The following is a 23,543-nucleotide window of genomic DNA, read 5'->3' as shown; positions in this document are numbered from 1 at the left end:
TCATTCATTCATCTTCTACCGCTTATCCGAACTACCTCGGGTCACGGGGAGCCTGTGCCTATCTCAGGCGTCATCGGGCATCAAGGCAGGATACACCCTGGACGGAGTGCCAACCCATCGCAGGGCACACACACACTCTCATTCACTCACGCAATCACACACTAGGGACAATTTTCCAGAGATGCCAATCAACCTACCATGCATGTCTTTGGACCGGGGGAGGAAACCGGAGTACCCGGAGGAAACCCCCGAGGCACGGGGAGAACATGCAAACTCCACACACACAAGGTGGAGGCGGGAATCGAACCCCGACCCTGGAGGTGTGAGGCGAACGTGCTAACCACTAAGCCACCATGCCCCCCTATTATTATTATTATTATTATTATTATTATTATTATTATTATTATTATTATTATTATTATTATTATTATTACATTTTTGTATTGTCATTATTACAACCTGATTATTTAAATGAGCTAATTAATTTAAATATTTGCTAATTTATTCATTTATTTTTGGAACATTTGGAATTATTTTTGCTTTCCTTTTTTATTTTTGCTATATAATTCACATATTTTATAACATATTTAATAATACAGTTATGCTGTCAACCTATCAACGATTTGATGTGAAACATGACACGGTTGCCAGATCTCTACCATTTTATTCATATTAGCTACTGAATTAATGTAGTGTATGTATAATATCCCTTCATGAGTAGAATAATTATATTTCAATCAAAAGCACAGTGTTTATCGGCATCCATGGTTTAAAAACAATAACAACATCAACAACATTGCAGTAGAATTGCAGTAAGTTATCTGGAGCATTGTTTTTTTTATCTCTGTCTCATCTTTAAATGGTAAGTTCTTTTAAATAAGGCAGAGAGAATCCTTGTACCAGTTAAATGTTCTACTGTAAATGAAAAACTAGTCCTAGATTTAATGAAAACAGAGATTTCTAATTGTACAGCAATCTAATTAGAGGCTTTATTCATGTAATGAGTCTGTCTGTGTTTCTGTCCTGTTTCTGTCTGCTGTCTTTTCCTGTGGTTAATTGTTTGCTCCGCCCACTCTTTGGTTTCCATGGACATTAATTGTACTCCTTCTCTCCTTCAGGTGTCTTGTCTTTGTCTCTAATTGGTTCTGCTCTGTGATTGGTTCTTGTCTGTTATTTATACTCTGTGTGTTCACTTCCCTTTTGTTGGTCGTTATTGCATTGTGCTTGTATGTATGTTGTGGATGTTCCGGTCTCCTGTCTGCTCTGTATTCTGCTCTGTTTTGCCTGCCTGTTTGTTTGCTTGTTTGTATTACCTGTTTCTTGTTTTGGTTTAAGTAAAATCTAAAACTGCATTTGGATCCTCACTCGCCTTTGTCCAACCTCGTGTCAGAACGACCAACCACATGGATCCAGCAGAGATTTTGTTCCGGTTATGTCAGGGGGATTCCAAACTGGAGGAATATGTAGAGGTGTTCTTGGACTTGTCCAATCAGGTGGATTTTGGGGAGAGGGCCCTCAAGGACCTGTTCCGGCATGGTTTGAAGGACGGGCTGCGCTACCTAGTGCCATTGGGCCGAGAGGTGGGGCCTTTCACGGACCTGGCCAACGTAGCGTTGCTCCTGGGCGGGTCCTCCCTAACCGTGCACAGGACAGAGTTGGACACCGGCCCTAAATATTTTTTGGGGGGGGGCAGTAGGCATCGGGGTCCGTGGGCTGCGGATCCAGGCCAGCCACGGACGCCCGAGGCCCCTACGGTACCTCGGCCCGACCCAAGCCTGTGTACGCCGGTGACCGAACCCGTCCACATGGGTGCCAGACCGGAGAGCTCGGACGAGGCCCGGGGGAACCGGCTGATCGCCAAGCTGGCGGACACCCCGATGGTGCCGGTTCGGGCGGCCGGCATCCCTACGGCACCGGCTGGAGCACCTAAGGCACCTGAAGCATCCGAACCCGCCGACGCACCTGAACCTGCCGACGCACCTGAACCTGCCGACGCACCTGAACCTGCCGACGCACATGAACCTGCTGAAGCACCCGAACCCGCCGACGCGCCCGAACCTGCTGAAGCGCCCGAACCTGCTGAAGCGCCCGAACCTGCTGAAGAACATGAACCTGTTGAGGCGCCCGAGCCTGCCGAAACGCCTGAGCCTGCCGAAGCGCCCGAACCTGCCGAAGCGCCCGAACCTGCCGAAGCGCCCGAACCTGCTGAAGCACCCGAACCCGCCGACGCGCCCGAACCTGCTGAAGCGCCCGAACCTGCTGAAGCGCCCGAACCTGCTGAAGAACATGAACCTGTTGAGGCGCCCGAGCCTGCCGAAACGCCTGAGCCTGCCGAAGCGCCCGAACCTGCCGAAGCGCCCGAACCTGCCGAAGCGCCCGAACCTGCCGAAGCGCCCGAACCTGCTGAAGAACATGAACCTGTTGAGGCGCCCGAACCTGCCGAAACGCCCGAACCTGCCGAAACGCCCGAACCTGCCGAAGCGCCCGAACCTGCCGAAGCGCCCGAACCCGCCGAACCCGCTGAGACACCGGATCCGACCGGGCCGACCGGGTCGACGGAACCGACCGGGTTGACAGAACCAGCCGGACCGACCGGGTCGATGGGTCCGACCGGGTCAACCGAGCCAGCCGGACCGACCGGGTCAACGGAACCGACCGGGTCAACAGAACCAGCCGGGCCTACCAGGTCGACAGAACCAGCCGAACCGACCGGGTCATCAGAACCAGCCGGTCCTACCAGGTCAACAGAACCAGCCGAACCGACCGGATCGGTGGGTCCGACCAGGTCAACCGAGCCAGCCGGACCGACCGGGTCAACGGAACCGACCGGGTCAACAGAACCGACCGGGTCGACAGAACCAGCCGGACCGACCGGGTCGACAGAACCAGCCGGACCGACCGGGTCGACAGAACCAGCGATCCCCAGCTTTGTCTCCCTGTCTCTGTCTGTCTCTCCCTCTCCTGTCCATCTTGATAGGTTCAAAGCGCCTCCTGCACCACCCTGGCCTCCGGCCCTGCTCTGGTCGCTGGCTCTGCCGGCTCCGCCCTGGCCCCCTGCTCTGCCGGCTCCGCCCTGGCCCCCTGCTCTGCCGGCTCCGCCCTGGCCCCCTGCTCTGCCGGCTCCGCCCTGGCCCCCTGCTCTGCCGGCTCCGCCCTGGCCTCCTGCTCTGCCGGCTCCGCCCTGGCCCCCTGCTCTGCCGGCTCCGCCCTGGCCTCCAGCTTCGCCGGCTCTGCCCTGCCCTCTGCCGCCCCATGGACCTGGCCCGCCTTCCCGCCCCCTGTTCCGCCTCCGCTCCACCGCCCTCCGGTTCTGCGTTGGAGTGTCTGGAATCCACTCCTGGGGGGGGCTCTGTAATGAGTCTGTCTGTGTTTCTGTCCTGTTTCTGTCTGCTGTCTTTTCCTGTGGTTAATTGTTTGCTCCGCCCACTCTTTGGTTTCCATGGACATTAATTGTACTCCTTCTCTCCTTCAGGTGTCTTGTCTTTGTCTCTAATTGGTTCTGCTCTGTGATTGGTTCTTGTCTGTTATTTATACTCTGTGTGTTCACTTCCCTTTTGTTGGTCGTTATTGCATTGTGCTTGTATGTATGTTGTGGATGTTCCGGTCTCCTGTCTGCTCTGTATTCTGCTCTGTTTTGCCTGCCTGTTTGTTTGCTTGTTTGTATTACCTGTTTCTTGTTTTGGTTTAAGTAAAATCTAAAACTGCATTTGGATCCTCACTCGCCTTTGTCCAACCTCGTGTCAATTCATTGGTTGTGTTTCACTAAATGTGTCTTACAGATTCATTATTTTTAATCCTTAAAGTTTCTGAAATATTTTTCTCTCTCTCTCTCTCTCTCTCTCTCTCTCTCTCTCTCTCTCTATGTGACACTGGAGTCCTACCGGTGTGCATTCAGCTATAGATAGATAGATAGATAGAGACCAAATTGCCGCAGAATGTCTTTCCTTTGCAACTGCACATTATCACTATACACATTTATAATTACAAAGATGATACGAGTATTAACTTATTTACCTTAGTGTTAATTCTTGCATATTGTCTTATAAATCTTATATACCTAATAAACCTGAAGAAAAACCCTTGTGCCCTTGTGGATGTTTTGAAGACCCTGAACTATGGACTAAAAGCTTGTGTTTATCAGAGGTCAACACAAAGCCAAAAGAACATCATCACCTTCAAATAAGAGGGATGATACCTGAAAACCCCATCATAACGGACATCTCTCTGTTTCAGATAGATGTCACTCAAACAGAGACCAGATCACTTATTAGCCAAGTGACTCTGGTCCATGCTTGGAAGACATATTGTATACCATAAATGCTAGGTTCAATATTAGCCTGCAGCTCCTCTTTGGAGCACTGAAGTAGAGACCTCTTTCCTGAGAGATGGAGGGAGTCCTGTAATTGGAACATCCACTTAAGTTCCCTTGTCAAAACAGGGACCACCAGTCCAGATTGCCAGTCTGACGGTATTGAACAACATTGAAACTATCAGGTGTAAACTGATGGAGACTTGAGTGCAAATCTGATCATGGCATATGCAGAGCCACACCAATACCATGCTCTCTAAGGTCATCCAACGCATCTCCAGGTTGTCCATGAGAAGCCATCGTCAGACAGGTCTGGAAAGCAGAAGTGCTCAGGATCTCTGGTATCTCTGGAGTAGCATGTGTAGCAGAACATAAAAGTAAGCTGCTTAGTATAACGGCTTCTGCCAAATGCTATAAATGCTAAAAATGGATGTAAGGCAGCAGACACAGCTGCGGTTGTAAGCATGGCTGTAATTGAAAAGACGGACAGGCAAACAGGTCCGAACGAGTTCACGCTAGGCAACCAAGAAACAGGCTTCAGATCTCATAATCAGCAAACAAAAGGCGTTGACATGACAACAGCAACACCATCCAGTGCCTTCAGCATCTCCAGAAAAATGTCATCATCCCAGCAGCCGCGCTGATTTGAAGATCAGCTACAGAGCTTCATTACAAATCAACAGATCTTTGTGTCACTGCTTCCAGAAGACACAGTATGTCTTTAAGGAGTTAAGCAGTTCTCCTTCCATCACTCGCATACAATATATTTAATTCAGTTCATTTTTATTTGTATAGCACAGACTCCAAAGAGATCCCATCCCCATCTGGGTAATCGCTAAAGCAATTATATTGCTAAATGTGCCTAGAATCCACACAAAATGTGAATGTCTGAACCTATGTGCTTAAGGCAGTGTTATTCATTGCGCGGCTCGCGAGCCCTCTGTGGCTCACCAAGCTTTAATATGCTTGGCAGTAAATAATACGATGATATGATCATGTGGTTAAAATGTATTTTTCATTTAAATAACATTAAAAACAATCAGGGAAGCATAGAAAAATGAATGTGCTCTATTACAAATAATAATATATATTTATATATTATTTGACTCGTCACTGACTCACTGCGTTCTGCACAATAGCCAGTTTTTGGCGGCCTGCCAGAAGCTAGTTTGTGTTTCATGCTAGTTAACAACTTGTGTTTACTGTACACACGGACTAAAAAATGGATCGATTTCTTATCAAAACAATCCCACGCACAAAATGAACAGCAACAAAGCAATGTGACAGTGACAAAAGAGGTAACTGATGGGGAGCATGCATCATGCGCAATTCGAGTAATTATTGTATTGCAATATTGTACATTGTATTTAAGCAGATAAGCTACTTAAGACTGAATAACTTGGCATACTTTGCAGTGAAAGTGGCTCTCCTATTGACTTTGTCCTATCAGTGTGGCTCACATGAAAAAAATAGTGAAGACCACTGGCTTAAGGGGTGTTTGAATGAGTGCGTTCCTTTAAATTATATAAATTATGGCTTCATTTAATTTCCTGTTTTAGCTCCACCTTTTCCCTTTTCATTGTGTGATTGTATGGAAGTGGTAGATTTCATTTTTGCTCTTAATAATCCTATTTCAGAGACTTCAGTACTTTCATAAAAGTAATTTTACCCTGTTTAAGATATGTTTTACCCTTTTACCAAGTCTGGAAAATTGAGGCACATGGAAATGAAGGTATTTGAGGCAGAACATGTGAAGGCAGCTTGATTAAAGACGCTGCTAATCTGTGTGTTTGCTACCTATGTTTTTCTTTACTTAAATTTACCCTTTCCTTTGTGTGATAGTATGGGAGAAGGAGGCCACAGAATAAAAGGTTCAGATGAGTGAATCCCTTCAGTACAGTATCTGTTTGTCTCAGGTTTTTCAACACAATGCAGAAGTGATAGTTTTTAGCTGGTGGTTCGAAGCCGTCTACAACTGTGTTACCACATAAGTCCCACTGGGCATCGCGACCGCACCGGTTACACCCAGATAGTGTGATTTCTAAATAATGTCTTTTCTATAACTGTTTATAATCAGGTGGAATTGTGTAACTAGGAGCTATTGAGCAATATATAAATGAGTGTGATTTCTAAAATCATAAATTTCACATAAATTCCCACCAACGACATCAAATGTTCATTAGATCTTTATATCTAGGCTTTGTATTTCTAGGGAAATAAGTTTTTATATTGCTAAAATTATTGGTTGGGACATCACCCAAATCTGCCCCATGGTTCAGAGCACGAGGAACAAAAGGTCTGTACTGAACATCAAATTCCTGCTGAATAAATGGGACAATACGTTACAAATGAATAAACGTGTGAGTCATAGCTGTGTTCTCTATCTCTCTTTACTAATGGTGCTCTATACAGCGAGCATGCTTTCTAAGATCATTTAGTCTTTTTTTTTTTTTTTTTGCCCATGATGTTGAGTGATGTCTCAGCTATAGGCTTGTCAGGACTCGTCAGGACTTGTCAGGACTTGTCAGTTGTTTACGTTCTCTGTCACATGTCTGCCCTGCCTTCGTCTCCTCCTCCCTGTCTGCACACCTGTCCCTCACGTGTCTTGATTGTTAGTAGTATTTAGTTAAGCCGTGTTGCCTGGTGCAGTGCGGGGGATCTACTGTTGTTTTGTCCTGTTGTTAGTTTGTGTTATGTTTTGTGTTTTTTGGTTATTAAACCCTGTTTGTGTTTGTCTATCCTGCATCTGGGTCCCTTTTATCCTGCGTCTGCGGTCATTACAGAAGATCCCGCCGAACTAAAACCCAACAGGATAGCGCCAGCTTGGACCGGCTTCTTGTGGGAGTATTTATTTTCTTTTGGACTGTTTTGTTTTTTGGGGTTTTTGTTTTGTGGGTGACATGGGTCCGGTGAGGGACGCCGCTCCGCTTCCGGTATTCGGCGGGGGGCATCGCCTCACTTCCTGGTTGCGGTCCATGTCACCTGCCCAATTTTTTGGTTTTTCTGTTTCTCTCGGTGTTCTGCTACATCGCCCCGCATCTGTCCGGTGGGGGACATCGCTCCACTTCCTGGTTTTCCCGTGGAGGACGCCGCCCCACTTTCTGTCCGCGGGGGGTGTGGCAGGCCCGTGTGTTTTTGCCCTAGGGGGATTTTTGTTTTATTTGTTTGTTTTTTTTTGTTTGTCCCATGGTGGAGGACTTTTCCTGCCCTCCCCCCCTCCTGGTTTTCTGGACTGGTGTAGGGGGTTGCGCTCGGCCCTTCAGCTCGGCTGTGGACATCGCTCGGCCCTTCAGCTCGGCTGTGGACGTCGCTCGGCCCTCTCTGGCTACGCCGCCGAGTGCCTTGCTCCCCCCACCCGCCTCGCCGTGTGCCTTGCTTCCCCGACCCGCCTCGCTGTGTGCCTTGCTCCCCCCCACCCGCCTCGCCGTGTGCCTTGCTCCCCCCACCCGGACCCCGTCGGGACTGTCAAGACGGGTTGGTGCGTCGGGAGCCGCGCCTTGGGGGGAGCTCTGTCAGGACTCAGCCTGGACTCTGGCCATGTGCCTGTTGTTTACGTTCTCTGTCACATGTCTGCCCTGCCTTCGTCTGCTCCTCCCTGTCTGCACACCTGTCCCTCACGTGTCTTGATTGTTAGTAGTATTTAGTTAAGCCTCGTTGCCTGGTGCAGCGCGGTGGATCTACTGTTGTGTTGTCCTGTTGTTAGTTTGTGTTATGTTTTGTGTTTTTTAGTTATTAAAACCTGTTTGTTTGTCTATCCTGCATCTGGGTCCCTTTTATCCTGCGTCCGTGGTCATTACAGGATACACAAAGCCATTTTTCTGTCTAATGACTAATTCTCTAACCAGCACTCGCTCCAGTTTGTGTAGCACTATATACAGCGACATGTGAATCCGAGAACATTTCCTAGGTAGATTCGGCTCACTTGTTCATGCGTGTGATTTAGTCATGATTTATGATTTATTAATTAACAGACTCACAGATAAAAGGAATTGTGTGGATGGATTATTTATTTATTTATTTATGATAAATCTTTTAGAACGAGTTACAGCTAGCAGAAGTAAGAGAAATATTCATCAAGCAGCCATCCGGCAAGAAAATAACCTGAGAGATGAGAGAGAAATATCCAAGAGACCAAGGTTTGGAAGCCAGTATAGAATCTATAACGATCTATAATGCATAGATTATTCTCTATAGACCTGAAAGGAATACAGTACACGTCAGGAAGCGTATGGATTGAGAGCGTGACTGCTAATACGAAATTTTATTCTAATGTAATACAGTTCGAACGGTATGGGTTGAGCTGCTGACTGCACTTTTAAGTGTAAGTATTTGCTAAGGAGAATATGTCCTCTATGCTTTTAATACACCTCAGATCAAAGATGCTGCACAGATAGTGTATGACGCACCCTATAGTCTGTGTGTTCGTGATCAAATGCGAGTTGAGAGCAGGAAGGTGATGTCTTTCCACAGACGAGGATTTGAATAATCCTGTACAGTAGGCATCTACAGAGTATCTACATAGTAGAAGATTTTCTCTTTGGATTTCACAGTAGGCTGCTGTTTAAGGATGTTGGTCTTTCTTGGTGCAGAGAAGAAGAAGTCTTTATTGCAGTCTCCTGTGATACAAACACCTTCTGTTCAGTGGAGTTCAACTGAAACCCAAACATTCAAACACTAAACCTAAAATGCCATCAGAATCATGACTTACGCTCTCTACTGTATGTTACTGTATGTGAAATTTTTGGACCTCCACTGAAACAAGGCTGACTCTGTGAGAATCCTGAGACATCTACAGATCTACCGGCTCCAGTTGGACTCTGTGATACTTGTATATTTGTAACCACACCATCTAGTGTCACCCATATGAGGATGGGTTCCCCTTGAGTCTGGTTCCTCTCAAGGTTTCTTCCTTTACCAATCTAAGGGAGTTTTTCCTTGCCACTGCTGCCTGAGCCTCCTCAGACTTGCTCATTGGGGACAAATACATATACACACATACATACATTCATACATGCATACATACATACACACTGTGAACTATATATATCTTGAATTTTTATTATAGTAATTCTTTATACTACTCCTTATGTTATCTTTTGTTCTATGTTTATGTTCTGTAAAGCTGCTTTGTGACAATGTCCATTGTAAAAAGCGCTATACAAATAAACTTGAATTGAATTGAATTGAATTGAATTACCGAGCGCCTGAAACTCCTTTTGTCCTTGATGGTCCACTGTAATCCATCAGTGTCGCTACTTGGTCTGAGAACAGTTGTTAAGGTTGTCCTGAAACAGCTGGATGAACCTATGATGATTAAATCACTCGGAGGATAAGATTGTTATGCTTAGGCTGGGGTGAGTGGGATTTACATTTACAGCATTTGGCAGACGCCCTTGTCCTGACTTACACAACTGAGCAGTTGAGGGTTTAAGGGCCTTGCTCAGGGTCCCAGCAATGGCAGCTTGGTGGACCTGGGTCTCTGAGCAAGGCCCTTAAACCTCAATTGCTCAGTTATATAAAAAAAGATAAAACCAGGATAAAGGCATCTGCCAAATGCTGTAAATGTAAATCCCACTCCTGGACCTTGGTGGCCTTCTGATTGATAGTCTAACAGCTTAACCACTAGGCTACCAAATCCACACATAAGGACATATGAGCAAATGGCAGAATCCTGTAAATTCTTTCAGTCCTCACTTTTCTGAATGCTACCAAACTCCCTGAAATTGTTTAGTCGCTTGTATTGTGCAGTAAAAAAATAAAATACATTTTTTTTGCATGCCCATACTCCAAATATAATAAGACAAAATAAATTAAAGGATGTGTTTTGATTTAAGCCAATTAATTAATTCTAGTGTGTTTTTTTGTACTGTGGTTTTCAGGGGAGAGGCAATTCTGTGGTAGCACAATGGTTGTGATTTTGGAATATTACAATTACTAGCACTGCTAAGCTGCTACCCCTGGGCCCGTAAGCAAGGCCCTTAACCCTCCACTGCTGAGTTGTATAAATGGGACGTATGTGTAAGTCTCTGTGGAGAAGGCTGTTCCAAATGCCAGAAATCTAAATGAAAAAAATTAATTTCCAGCATTTAGTATGTAGAACAGTAAAGACGCCAAATGGCTTCGTGTCAGGGATTCTCAGAGGCGGCGGATGCGAGTGCGGGTTTTTATTGTGGACGGCATACAAATAACAAAGTGTGTGAATGAATAAACAGCAGAACGTACCGACTGAGCAAGGCGATGGAAGGCAAAGCAACAAACACCACACGACATCAACAAAAGCATGACAAAAAGACACTGAAATACAATAGGCTCTCATCAGGGGGAAATGATACAAAGACACATACACACACACACACACACACCATCACACTTCTGCAGAAACGAGCCAGTGATAGTAAACAAGAGCAACATACAAATTCAATTCAAATCGTCTGGGTTTAGTTTTTGTTCGTTCTGACTACTTGTCTTTAATTAGATTTTTCACACATCTCTAATCTTTAAAACTCACACACACACACACACACACACACACACACACACACACACACACACACACACAAACACACACACAGCTTATTAAAGGATTTGTCGTACCAAAATGCAAACCAGCATTGATGTTCCTGTGATCAATGCTTAATGATTTTCATTAAAAAAAAAGCGTTCCATAGATGTGATAATGGGGTTGTAATAAATACACAGAAATTATTCCATGTTGGAAATGCTCATTTAAATTCACTCATTTATGCTGATATAAATTGTCTGAACGGATTAACATTTAAATATTCGCCTTTAAAGGTTAAGTTACGATTATAATAGTGCTTGTGTGATTTTTTTCTTTCTTTTCAGCTATCTAAAAGAGGTCTTTTACAGGGTTTGTGTTCAAATTAATTGGTTTTGGAGATATCAACGATTCCCTTTATCTTGATTAGAGCCCCAGTCCTAGCTAAAGAGAAGCAGCTCATGCTCCCATCATGCTGCCACCACCATGCTTCACTGGTTTATGGTGTTTTTTTTTTCTGACTAGTAATCTGTCCGATTTTTGTGCTGAATTATATGCAAAAATGTTAGGTCTACTTTTGTCTCATCAGGCTACATGTTAAGGGCCATCTATCCATCCTAGTCCACAGATCAGACAGTAAACAGTCCTTGCCAGATATTCCTGCAGCTCCTTCATGTTGCCGTAGGTCTCTTGGCAGCCTTCCATGTCCTTTTGTCAAATTTGGAAGGACATCTTGTTCTTGGTGATGTTACCGCTGTGCTCCATTTTCTCCACTTGTTAATGACAGCCTTCACTCTGTTCCATGGTATATCTAATGCTTCAGGAACTCTCTCTTGTTCGATCTATTTCAACAGAGATCCTGTACATGCTTTAATCTCAGCGTGGCTTCAGAAGTCAGATAATACCAAGAAATCTTCTTTATTTGGGATTAATCAGAATCAGATCATTAATGACACACATGTGGTGTGAACATGTTTTTTTTCCCTACAATAAAATTTTTACTTTTACTTCAGTCTTGTTGCTTCCTCTATCATATTAAATGTGGGGAAAAGATTGTATGTAATTTAGAATGATTAATAACAAAAATCTATTGGACCGAGGTTGTGTAGAATTTTTATAAACCCCCCCCCCCTCCTCCTACTTCCTTTACCGATCATGTTATAAACATACGACAGGATTGAATGAGAAATTGAATTCAATTCAATTTAAATGTATTTGTAGAGTGATTTTAACAATGGACATTGTCTCAAAGCAGCTTTGCAGAACATCAGAAACATAATACAAAAAAAATTATATTATACAAAGATTAATATAATACAAAAATTCAAGATTAATATTAGACTTATATTTAAATGTCTGTGTATCCCCAGTGATAAAGCCTGAGGTGAATGAGGTGACTGTGGTGAGGAAAAACTCCCTTGAGAGGAACCAGACTCAAAAGTGAACCTCATCCTCATTTGGGTGACACTGGAGTGTGTGATTATAAATATACACTTTGACAATTGTGTACTGATGAGGAGGTTTTTGAAAGTATGATCACTGCATTCAGGTCCATTATTCTGAAAGAATTACAAATTGTGAGGATCATTAACAACGTACCTGGAGTCCCATTAGGTAAATCTGATATTTTGGCAAAGGCTCTTTGACATATTGGGAATCTTTAGAAAAATTTAAACTAGGTCTGTGTGAAAAGGAAATGATTGTTTTAAATCAACAAAACACTCTTATCAAACACTTGATGTCTTAAATCATCATCACAACAAGCTCCAGATTTGGACAATCTGCGTTTTTACAGGTTCCAAAAGCTTCATGCTGACAGCCAAGAAAAAGGGCATTCATTCTGTCCATCCGTGCATATTTGAAAGGAATAAATGAATTGACTGTCTGCTGTCTGGCTGTCTAGTCCACAGCAGGAGTGAACAGAGCCACCGAAACTGTCTGGGGTTAGACCAGTGTGATGGCGAAAAACAGACTCCAGTGAGCAAAAGCCCTTATGGTGCTGTGTTTGTGTGTCTGTTTGTCTGGCTGGATGCCCCCACGGGTCTCTGATTTTTAACGGATATGACAGATTTGAGAAAGTCTGTCTGGTGTGTGTATGTGTTTCACAGAGGAGTCTGATCTCATGCTGAGCAGCATCACTGATGGATCAATCAGCCCCCTCCAGTGTGTTATATGTTTTACCATCTGCTGCTGATGCGTTTTTGCAAAAAGCTATTGTCTTAATGTCACAAATTTTCTGAACTGCTTCCAACCCTATGGTGGATAATAGCAAAGGTGCCAGAAAAGGTTCTGTCAGTTCACTAAAAAGCCAATCCATTTTCTTAAAGAACATTTTGGTCCATGGTTCTTTAATCATGTCTTTAAGCATGAATAATCATTTTCCATCTTACGTTATAGTTTATATTTTTGGGGAATATTAAGTTCTTTTATGTGAAGAACATTTTCTGGTTGAATTTTAACTAAATAAATCATTGTGACATGCAGTTTTACTCTGTACTACCATTACTGCTATACTTAAAAAAATCATTTTCATTTCTCATTATAATATAATAATAATGTCTAATCTATTACCTGGTATTTTTTTTTTTTTGAGCTGTAATTTATATTCGAGAGGCTTCAGCATGAAGCAGGTCGGTGTTTTCTCTTTTGTAGCATACATCATTAGATTCATCACCATCTTTAGGGAAAGAAAATGCTGCTGCACCTCACACCTTCTGATCAAGACCAATAGCTAAACATTGGTGATTAACAGCAATTTATTCTCACTACCTACTTGCCACATTTGGTCAAATCATAGTGCAACAGATCACGTTGTGTTTGTGTGTGTGATGATAAATAACAATAGGTGGGTAGAGACACTAGAGCTCTTTTGAACAGCATGAATGTGCATGTTGGGAGGAGCAGCAAAGCCTAATTACAGACACTCGTCCACTGATGCTAATACGGCCACCCTGAAAGATGGCTTTTAGGGTAAAAAGCTTTGAAGCAGCTTTGTTTATTAATAAGCCAAAAGAAGTACACTGTAAAGATGGTAGGAGCAAAAGCGGCACAAATGGGAACATATCGATCGATTCGACACATGTTAGAATAGGTAGGATATGTCTTCTTTTAATAAGAGATGAGTAAGATCAACATTCCTTACAGCCCATTGAATAATAGAAAAAAACTGTACAACTCTCACTTGTACTACTGCTACTGCACATTACAAAGGATTTTAAAAATGAAGATTGTTTCTAGGTCTTTATATAAATGTAAGTAAATTTGCTGTATTGAGCATGTTAACTGATTTGTACAAAAGACCAGATTTTTCTTTACTGTATTTTTGATCTACTCCATCCGCGGTGTATCCTGCCTTGATGCCCGATAACGTCTGAGACCCGTGACCCGAGGTAGTTAGGATAAGCGGTAGAAAATGAGTGAGTGAGTGAGTGAGTGAGAGTGTATGTCCGATCTTTTCTACCGAAGCGTGTCACCAGAGAACACGCCGATGAAATTGTTCTAAAATGGATCGCAAGGTTTTACCCCAAATTTTGAGCTTCATGCAGCTTCAAGTTCACACTTGCTTTAAAGCAAAAATGGGTCGACCCAAATACTAAGTAAGTAACTCTGAAATTCGTTCCCATTGTTAGTGCTTTCGGAAGTGGACAGGAGTCAGCATGGGCACCCTGACTAGTCTGCGGCTATGCAGCCCTGTACACAACAAACTGTAAAACTGTGTATTCTGACACCTCTCCATTAGAACCAGCATTAACTTCTTCAGCACTTTGAACTATAGTAACTCGTCTGTCGGATCGGAAAACACACGGGCAATCCTTCGCTCCCCATGCGCTTCACTGAGCCTTGGCCGCCCACAACCCTGTCGCCGGTTCACCACTGTTGAACAATGTTTGATAGATACAGACCACTGCAGACTGGGAACAAGAGCCACAGTTTTGGAGATGCTCTGGTCCAGACATCTAGCCCTCATAATTTGATCCTTGTCAAACTTCAAATCCTTTCATTTGCCCATTTTTTCCTGCTTCTAACAGATCAACATTAAGTACCAAATGTTCACTTGCTGCCTAATATATCCCTATACTGCTAATAGGTGCTGTGATGAAGAGATAATCAGTGTTATTCCCTTCACCTATCATTGGTCATAATGTTATGCCTGATCGCTGTACATTTGTGTAGTTTCTAAGATAAACCCATATCTTCTTGTGTTAAATAGACCCATGGATTTGACAGCCAGATTCTTCCAGCTACAGTAGTTATTATGATCCAGAATGGTCCATTGAAACAATAATGTATATGAGAACAGTAAATAAAGCACTACTAACCTGATATTGATGCTATATAACCGCTGCATTCATAATTCACATCTATGAATACTCTTTGATATCTTTTAATAAGAGGGTTTCCTTCTTTAGCAAGTTCCCATTCAGACAAAAAGCTAATAAAAAAGCTATTCACAACATTTTGTGATGAGAAAATGAGAAACTACTGACTATGGAAACTAGTTTGCATTTGGATGCCACAAATAGATCTTGATCACTGCATTGGGAGAAAGGTTTGAGTATAAACCAAAGAAAGATGAATGTATTATTCATCTGAAAAGCTCTAATCATCAACAAAGCTTCCTCCAAATAACCAAGATCTATCTCAATTTCAATTCAATGCAGATGCCAAAGGTGAATGAGCATCTGAAAGTGGATATTCTCTCTCTCTCTCTCTCTCTCTCTCTCTCTCTCTCTCTCTCTCTCTCTCTCAGCTACGTACACTTTTTGGGTAGTTCAGAATACATTCCTGTTCAATCCTTTTGTTATTTGTATAAACTTTTATCAATGGACATTGTCATACAGCAGTTCTTTTACCTACATATAGTACATTTCTCCACCATTTCAACCATGGGCACCAAGAATCACCACAAAGCATATGGAATTAATAGTGCAGTCATACAGCCATTTACCTCTGGAACCTTCTCACAAAGTTCTCCAAGGTTCACAAAAATATCAATGGTGTATAAAATCACTCTTACACTCTATGGTCAAAAGTATCTGCAGCATCTGTACTGATCATCACACCTAAATGAACCCATTCCAAATCATCACAGAGTTGATCCCTTTCATGATATAATAAACTCCACTCTTCTAGGAAGGCTTTCCACTAGATGTTAGAGCTTGTGCTGTGGGGATTTGTGTTCGGCTACAGGATCATTAGTGAGATCAGACACTGATCAATTTTACTCCTTTAACCAGCAGACATGGTATAATGCAAACCAGTGATGTCCTGAGGCTAATTTCCCCAAATGCTCATAATAAATGTATTAGACCCAGCAGGGATGCCCAATGTGGTGTGAAAAAAAACAACAACAGAAATTTAAGGATCATTAATAAGCAGAAGAAACACACTTTTCAACCACAGAAAATGAAATTAAAATAAAAAAAAATTGTGTATTTCATTTACTAATTAGTATATTTCATATTTCAGTTTTACAGGTGTGGAAGTGTAGTGTATAATAGTAGTGTTAAAAACCTTGAGATTATTTTTTGTTCTTTTTGAAAGCCAGTTCTTTTTGAACAGTTTGTAAAGTAGTAAACAACATAAGCAAATACAGCTCTCAGCGTCTCCGAATGTATGAATAATTCATGCGAACATGAGCTTTCACTCATTTTTCACTCATTTTCATGTGCTCCTGAGAAAGAAATGGATTTTGAGCATTTTAAGAGGTAGAATGTTAAAGAACCTGACTACTCCAAAACCACCAAAACATGAGGATGAATTTTCTTGACCCTCTTGAATCCACAGATGAAACATGTATGGTCTTTGTTATTGACAAACACAGAAAAGCCAGCCAGCAAACTTATACATGTACATCACAAAGAAGTGCAGAAACATCTATCTTCTTCTTTAGGCTTTTCCCTTCAGGGGTCGCCACAGCGAATCATCTCTCTCCACCTATCCCTATCTTCTGCATCCTCAACACTTGCACCCACTAGCTTCATATCCTCATTAATTACATCCATATACCTCCTCTTTGCCTCCTGCCTGGCAGCTCCATGTCCAACATTCTCCTACCAATATACTCACTCTCCCTCCTCTGAACATGTCCAAACCATCTTAATCTTGCCTCCCTAACTTTGTCCCCCAAACGTCCAACATGAGCTGTCCCTCTGATGTACTCATTCCTAATCCTGTCCAATCTTGTCACTCCCAAAGAGAACCTCAACATCTTCAGCTCAGCTACCTCTAGCTCTGACGTCTGTCTCTTCTTCAGTGACAGTCTCTAAACCATACAGCACGGCCGGTCTCACCACTGTCCTGTACACCTTCCCCTTGATTCTCGCTGATATATTTCCTATAAGAAATGTCTATCTGCTGGTTTAAATATATATCAAATATACGTTAAAACGTCTCCTTGTGTAACAGTTTGACTCAATGAACTTTAATGATGTTTACGTTACATATGTCAGTCTGCTTCTGCTAGCACACCCCCACACCCCCATCTGTCCGTCCCTTAGGGCTCCTTCCATCAATCTTTCATTATACCACTGCTTTAGTGATGAGCATTTGCTGCTGTCTAACAGTCTCTTGAGAAATGTATTTTTTCCATACTGATTTTTTTCCCACTCTTTTATTCTTACACATTGAAGATGGGTGAGAAATAGACTTTCGGCCACCTCTGCTGTGCCAGAAGGTCTCATGTCCTGAATCAATGATTTGATAGACCTATATCTCCCGGTATCTCTCAGCCATGGCTATATTCTAAATCCTGGCAATTAGAAGCTATTAAACCTGAACATGGCACATAATCCTGATGTGTGGGAATTGTATTATTCAAATCACACTGAAGAATAACTCTTTTTTATCAGAGGGAAACATGGAAATCATAGACACAGAAATATTCTTTAAAGAATTTATAGTTTTTCAATATTATTTCCGGAGCATGTTTTTTCAATTTACTTTTCGTGTGTGAATGTGTGTGGAATGTGTGTGAAAATGTCTTGTGCTCCGAGTCTTCTGGAATATGCTCAAGGTTAGGTTTCAGCTCCAGAGGATGAATGGATGGATGGATGGCTGGATGATGGATGGATGGATGGATGCATGGATGGATAAATATTTCTCTTTCATATAGTTCATAAGTTCCAAAAAACTTAACCCAAAGTAAATGCTGATATCAAATCCATTTCTGCTCTCTGAGATGCCCCAAGATTTTCTTCATAAGCCTCTAACAACAGAGCTAAAAACATCTTAGACTGAAATCCAACAGTTTCCTGATTCATTTTATATCAGACTTGCGGACATAAAATGATTCATTTGTTTATACTGATTGAAAATGTAACATAAGTTGACACCAGTGGTTAATGGTTTTTAAGAAGATTTACTAAGAAGATTAAGATTTAAAATCAAGTTATTTAGCAGAAGAGAACATCTAATGTTAGCCATCACACCTCATTTGATTTCATTACCTTGAACACAGATTGTCAATAACATAAACTGTTAAAATTTTCATAGGGTTCATTGTTAAAACCTGTTTAGTCAAGGCAACGCTAATTGCACTCTCTCTGGGTTTTCACACTGGCAGTTTAGTCTGAAACAGAACACGATTTACAGGAAAAATGGTAATGTGAATGCTGTTATGTGGACTGGTCAGTGCACTGTGCTACCAAACCCTGGACTACCTATAGGAGGTGGTATGAGTTTGGCTGCAAAGGAATTGTGCTATAAATCCTGTGAATGTGAACACAACTCATATCTGTTTTAGTTGATGATTCCATCATTAGTTTCCACAACACACGTGTACCACCAGTGGCAGGGATAGGTTGTGGGAAATAGAAGAAATGAGGATCCTTACTGCACATAATAGCACCAAAATGAGTGGTGAGTCATAGTGAGTGCTCCATGTGAGTTTGTGATAATGTGAGATGAATGCAGATGTACAGTATCTGTATCTGTATTTCAGATGATAATCTGAAACCATACCAATGCTGTGGGCGCACCAGGAACAAGCACACTTAGATTCAGACCTTAAAATATTCAGGGAGTTCACGGGCAGAGAACCATCTTCGTTCTGCTAACAGTAGATCAAAGTGGTGCTGAAATATCAGGGCTCCATCATACCTGTGCTAGTCTCAGGCTCTATAATTGTGTTAGAAACAGTTAGAGCTACTGTACCTGAGCCTCAGGCTGTGAACGTTTTTTAACTATCTGAGATACTCCCTCCTGAGAGGATGCTCCTGCTTTGGTCATGCTCATTCTCTCAACAAAAGCCAATCACTTTAAGCCAGCTGTGTGTGCAATTGAGCCGACTGTGGCTGCCTGGAGGGTGTATAAACAATTATCACTTCCCCATTAAATCCCTGTTATGTTATAATTTAAAATTAGCTACACATCAGCTTCTATTCTTGTGCTCGTTTGTGTTCACCTCAGTTCCATTTTCAAGTGTTGAACAGAAAATGAAGGGTTTCTACCTTTTTGGTCTTGCTTTATTGACTCACGACTGCACTTTACCAAACCATGACTCCATTACCACATGAACATGCACTCTGTTCTCTGGGGTTTAACCAGTGATCTGTTAAAAGTGGTCTGAAAAACGTGTGACTCACTCTCTGCTGCTGTGAATGTTTCCCCATGGATATCCGAAAGATTACACTCAACAAAATAAGTGTATATCCAACACTTTGCCTTGCTTCACAAAATACTTTTGTCTGTAGCTCTAAAACATTTGCTGTATATAATCACAAAGGGTGTGATGCTCATAATAAGCATGCTTCAACACACTTAGTATTTTTTTGTCTTTATAAACGAGTACATCTGCCAAATGGCATAAATGGGATAAAGTTGGGTGGTGCACCATTTTCTATGCACTGAAACATAAACTGCATCAGTGTTAATTTTGTCACATTTTTGTACATGCTGTACAATTTTGTACAGCACAGAAATTAGGGTCAGAGCGCAGCATCAGCCATGATACCGCACCACTAAAGCAGTGAGGGTTAGGGGCCTGAGCCCCAATCCTCTGATCAACAACCCAGAGCCTTAACAAACTGGGCCACCGCTGCCCCTGTGCACATAAAGCCTGGGATGTGAGAGAGCAGCTGGTAATAAGGTCTTTGTGTCATACTCCCTTGTCCAACTGTGGATCAAGGGATTCTTTGCAAAGCCGTACTGCCTATGGCATCTAAAATGAAACAGTAAATCATGCACTGCCAGCATCCATTGCATGGCGTATTCGCTGTTAGACAACTGTTCTTTTCAATTTCTATGTCTTAAGATTTATTATATATTGTAAACTGTATGGTGTCATCCAAATGGTATCCTACCATGAAGTTCAGCGAAAGCCAATTTCACATGAATAGCTTTTCATAATAGCATCAGAGAGAGATTGGCAGATTGCCTCCTATAGTATGGTAGACATTGCTATGAATCAAGTACTTCATGGGGTTCTTAACACACAGTTTTATATTGAAGATACATTCAGTATCAGCAGTGATGATGAGCTCCTCTGATAAAAGTTAATGCAGTGCTGATCAGATGTTCAGAGTTTGGACTGATTGGAAACAATGACAAATGTGAGATCTTCAATGATTCATTAGAACGGCCCAGACCGGGCTCATCAGATAGATTTGACATCATGCCAAATTCTCATTGAGCAACGACTGATTGAATCAGTATTTATTCATTTATTTATTTATTTACAGATTTATTAAATTATTATTGAAAAGTAATCCTCATTAAAACAGATATACAATATGTGAGTCATGGTGATCTTGTCCTATTGTGATAGAGTATCAACTATACAAAATTTATAAATGAATCTTGATGGTAGGACAGTTCAATTCATTCATTCATCTTTTACCACTTATCCGAACTATCTCGGGTTACGGGGAGTCTGTGCCTATCTCAGGCGTCATTGGGCATCAAGGCAGGATACACCCTGGACGGAGTGCCAACCCATCGCAGGGCACACACACACTCATTCACTCACGCGGGACAATTTTCCAGAGATGCCAATCAACCTACCATGCATGTCTTTGGACTGAGGGAGGAAACCAGAGTACCAGGAGGAAACCCCCGAGGCACGGGGAGAACATGCAAACTCCACACACACAAGGTGGAGGCGGGAATCGAACCCCGACCCTGGAGGTGTGAGGCAAACGTGCTAACCACTAAGCCACCGTGCCCCCGGTAGGACAGTTTATCAGGAAAACTGTGTTTTAGGAAAATCTGTTCCTGCAGGGCATTAATTAATTATCCTGACCTTATAAAATGGATAAGAAAGCACTCGATGCAGATATCACAGCACAAATACAGTAATGTGAGCTTTTTAAAAAGAACTATTACTACAAATTGCTCTTTAGCTGTTCATCCATGGAATCATCTGCTGCCACAAGACAATTCATGGAAATAGGTTTTGATATGTGAATGGGTATTGAAACAAACAAAAGAGCTGATTACCTCAGAAAATGTGCTCATACAGTACAACCTATCCATGCATCAAGCTCCATGATTTCTTACCATATGGTACTGTTGTGGGTTTATGATATCAGATGCATGAGGGATAAGAGAGAAGCTTTTTTTATGGAACAAAACATGCTAATGTAGATGGACTTTTGCCTCTGATGTGAGAGCCAAAGGAAAGGTGCCAGGGATGTTGTTAAAATGGATTTGTAAATCCAGCTTGATTGCATCTACACAATCATGGCTTGCAAAATGTCTGACATCATTTAGCCCCTGTGCTTGTCAATGGGAAAACCGAAGATATGATCATTGCAGATGAGGAATAACATTGTTTTGGCTGTAATTCATCAGAAATAGATGCCAAGATAAACTTCTACAATCGTCTAGAAAAAAATACGGCTACTGGAATGTTTTTAAAAACATGGAGGAAGCAAGCATTTGGCAGATGCCCTTATCCTTAGTGACTTACATTTATTCTCATTATATACATATATATCTGAGCAAAAAAAAATGGTTAAGGTCCTTGCTCAGGGGCCCAGCAGTGGCTGCTTGGTGGACCTGGGATTCAAGCTCTGAACCTTCTAGTTGGTAGGCCAACAACATAACCACTAAGCTACCACATCCCTATTATACCAGGGGCAAGAGATGCCTGTCTAACTTTAGTGAAACAGGAAATACTTTTGCTCACAGAAGAAAACAGCAAGTTTAGGACCGAAAGACAAAGAGCAACTTGCTGCAACTTGCTCTCTCTAAGCTTACAGCCATTTTTGTCTCTCCAAAGATCAAAGCCTTTCTGACTCCCAAAGCTTTGCTGCCCTTTTATTTCTCAGTGCTTCCAGTTCCTCATTGCAGATATGCTCTTTCTTTCCCTCTGAAGTACCACAGAGACACGCTATCTCCATCTAAAGTGGTGCAGACATCTTATTTTTCCACATGAAGCATAGATAAGGCCCTTACTCCACCTGAAACACTGTAGTCCCGCTCCCTCAGAAACCTCTCCCTCTTGTCCATCTTAAACGTCCTCTCATTCCTTGTCTCTGAAGCATCACTGACATCCTCTCTCTCCTTGTCTCTCAAGAGATGCAGAGTTTGTTTCTCTCTGAATTATAGATATGCTCTCTCTCTCCCAGAGAGCTCTCTCGCTCTCTCTCTCTCACTCCCAATCATGAGCAATGGCTTTCTGTCATTCTCTACAAGAACCATGGCCCCTTTTTCTAAACAACTGCAAGCTTATTACTTTTATTATACTCTTATTATACTCTTATTATATCTATCTACACACTTATGTCTCTCCACTTCATCTCCATTGCCTCTTCATCTCACAGTTCCCTTCATCCCTCATCCTACCCTCAATCGATGTTTTTATTTAAACCAATCGCACATCACTCATCACCCATCACAACCCTATCATGATATTCAACTTCACCTTCACACCCTTCACATCTTAATTCATCCTATTCCATTCCTTGCACATCTTACACATCTTCACTTATCCTAACCATCCCTCTATCCATCTTCTTCTCTTGCTTAGTTTAATCTCTTGTAACTGGTTCGTCCAACTACTCCATTGCCTTTAAACTATGTGCAAGTTTCACAACAGAAGGAAGTCAGTCACTGCTCCTAAATATCTCTTGCAGGTACAACTCCACCCATTAACAACCCCACCAGTATTAATCATCTAGCTCCAGATTTATCTTCATCATCTAACCCCCATCATGACCAACATTCTTTACCCAAAATATATGGCTAATTTATCTAAATAAATAGATAAATCTTTACAAGCCACAACTGCCATTATATCTTTGCTAGCTGCTTACCTAGATCACTCCCAAGGTTTCTTCCCCTTTGATTCAAGGGGATAATTTTTTTTCTTAGCTCTGTTGCCATGATCACCAGGACTTAAGCTGTTCATCCCTAGGCCTATTTTTGTTTTTTTCTATAGACTCGTGTTTTATTTAGGTGGAACTGGTCTTTGTAGTCTTATAGCAGAGTTTTTTCTCATACTTGCTGCATGTGTAGATACATTCAGGCTTTGTATGCTTAAGAAAGGATTCATAATTTCTGTCCTGGCTAGTGTGGACTGGGTTAAGGCATTGTCATGTCTGTAATTCTGTTACACAGGCAGTATAAAGCAATGTTTCCATCAGTGGTCATGTCCACATCCTGTTCTGCTCAACTCAATTCATCAGCCCCTTTTTCTATCCAAACAATGTCATGTCGTGCCAATCGAGTCAAACAAGCCTTTAATCCATGGGGACCATGGATCTTATCATCCATGCTATCCTTTGAACAGAA

This window comes from Tachysurus vachellii, chromosome 3, assembly GCF_030014155.1.
Source record: "Tachysurus vachellii isolate PV-2020 chromosome 3, HZAU_Pvac_v1, whole genome shotgun sequence".
NCBI lineage: Eukaryota > Metazoa > Chordata > Actinopteri > Siluriformes > Bagridae > Tachysurus > Tachysurus vachellii.
Note: the sequence above shows the minus strand (reverse complement) of the source record.